A 2,079-nucleotide genomic window follows, 5' to 3' on the forward strand; every position below is an offset into this window, starting at 1 on the left:
AGTCTTGGCAGGCTTTTCCTGGATAAGTGGTGGATTAGTTTTGAGACCAAGTTGAGGTGTGTGTCCCAGAGGCGGTGTTTGAGTGCGTGGTGGCTGTGCACTGGGAGGAATCATAGTTATCTGGGGCTGAAGCTTTGGCACCTGATTTTTATTCATTAGAAACGACTGAGCAGGCCTCAAACTAATCTGGCTTTTCATAAACTTGCCCCCATCTCTCCAAACTGCGATTGCGTGGGAGGCATGCTGTGCCCGCCCCCCATGGCCACTGAAGAGCTGACTTGAACGATGACGTCCCATTGTGGGTGAAAATCTATCCTGGATAACTCCTGGACCAGTACCAATTCCACTACCTGGCATTTGTCCAAATATATCAGCAAGTCCCCCAGGTGGGTTCCTATCCATTTTCATCCTTGGCGGCATGAACGGTCCCTCCAGGAAGAAGTCATTCCTCCCTTGAGCCATAGGAGCGGGAATAAACACTCCTAGATCTTTTGCTGCATCTTGACGGATTTGATTGATCGTCTTTGGTCCATTGTCAAGAAAAGCCTTGCGAGGAACCCAATGATCCTGCAGTAGGAAACGAATCCTGGCTGGCAATTCCTTACTTAACATTAAGGAACACATTCTGGCAAAGTACTGATCCATTAAGGACTTGGCTCGTTCATGGTCTAATNGAGGTCCCACTGTCCTCATTATCTGACAGAGGCACTCCAAATCCTCTCCCATATCTTTGAGTTGGACTCTCTTCTTCTTTTCCAAAAGTGTTTTGATGCACTTATGAAGGATAGATTCATGAATAAGATCAAGCTTGCCAAGTTCTCCAATGAACTTGATGTTCCCCAACATCTTGATCTTAGCAATGGTTCTCTGTTCCTCCTCCTCCTCAGGAAGGAGGGGATTTTCACGCTTATCATAGACATCAACATTTCTGGTTCGGTTTTCAAATTCATCTTGCAATTTGGAAATCAAGAGGCGTCTGAATGTTGTGCTTTGCTTCTGTCCTGGTTGACCCTCTGCTGCTGGGCCATCAAAGTTTGGTGCNTCNTCTGCCAATCGCAGACATAGCTGAGCNTACAGTGAGCTATACTTTGGCTCTTCTAGGNCTTTGTCCACAATCAGCAGTATGACCCCTTTAAGGATGAGTTTAGACTCTACACCCACATTGAGGAGCTCAAGGCATAGCTTGTCAAACTTTTCAGGATTAAGCTTATTTAGTATGCCTCTTACTTTCCTGAAGATTGCATCATGTCTTTCTTTTTCATTTGCAGAGTTGTTTGCTGCGGAGTTGTCATCTCGTCTAGTGCTTCTTGCAGGAATCCATTTCTGAGCGTTTTGCCCTGGAATTTTCCCCAGGAACTTGCTGTGGCCAGCAGTCTTGGGATAGTGCTGAGATGCACCCCTACTTCCTCCTCCGCCCGAAGGAGCACCGAAAGGAGAAGCACCCCCTTCTGCAATCGCACTCTCCACTTTGGCAGCTTGACAACGAAGAATCTTCAAAAGAATAATATTAATGGATGGGGTGGGGAGGGGAGGGAATGGTAGAAATGAAAAGCCTTCACTGAGAACTCAGCAGCTTGCCACCGCAGCTGCCTCCTATGGGGAAGGGGAACGGAAAACAAAAAAAGGGGGAGGGAAGGGGGAGGAAGGAGACGCAGCCGGCTTGAAAGTCTCAGCTCAGAGGAGTAGCTGCTGCAGCCACCACCTGGTACTCGCTGCCACCTCCATAGAACTGATAAGAGGTAGAGCTCACTGCCTGGCGCTGAGGCGTGTCTGAAGCCCAACTTCCAGCTCTACCTCTTAACATCTCTAATTAGGTCAGCCCTTATCATGGGACATTGATTATATTTGGGAGTCAACATTAAAAGACATTTTACTACTTTTATCTCTCCATTCCTACCTCCTTACGAAAATGATAAAATACATTTTCACTTTTGGAAAGTATACATTTTCATTCTATGGAGTTTCTTTTCTTATAAATTAGAAATCAATAGGGTAAAGTATGTAAAATTGTGTGACCTTCAGCAACCAAACTAAATACTAAACACTAAATCCCTCGTTTCTCTTCTCTCTCCTCAAGTG

The 2,079-nt window shown here is 45.9% G+C and overlaps 1 pseudogene across 1 annotated transcript in view; it reads right to left on the reverse strand.

Annotated features, from left to right (window-relative positions):
• LOC110306872 overlaps nt 1-1,804 on the reverse strand; it is a 2,790-nt pseudogene extending 986 nt beyond the window's left edge. Inside the window, exons 1-2 of the transcript XR_003834655.1 lie at nt 1,795-1,804; nt 3-1,565 (exon numbers count right to left, since the gene is read on the reverse strand). The product of XR_003834655.1 is annotated as a eukaryotic translation initiation factor 4 gamma 2 pseudogene (transcript). The remainder of the gene's footprint in view (nt 1-2; nt 1,566-1,794) is intronic.
• Nucleotides 1,805-2,079: the final 275 nt, after the last annotated feature.

Source organism: Mus caroli, chromosome 2 (assembly GCF_900094665.2).
Source record: "Mus caroli chromosome 2, CAROLI_EIJ_v1.1, whole genome shotgun sequence".
In the NCBI taxonomy this organism is placed as follows: Eukaryota; Metazoa; Chordata; class Mammalia; order Rodentia; family Muridae; genus Mus; species Mus caroli.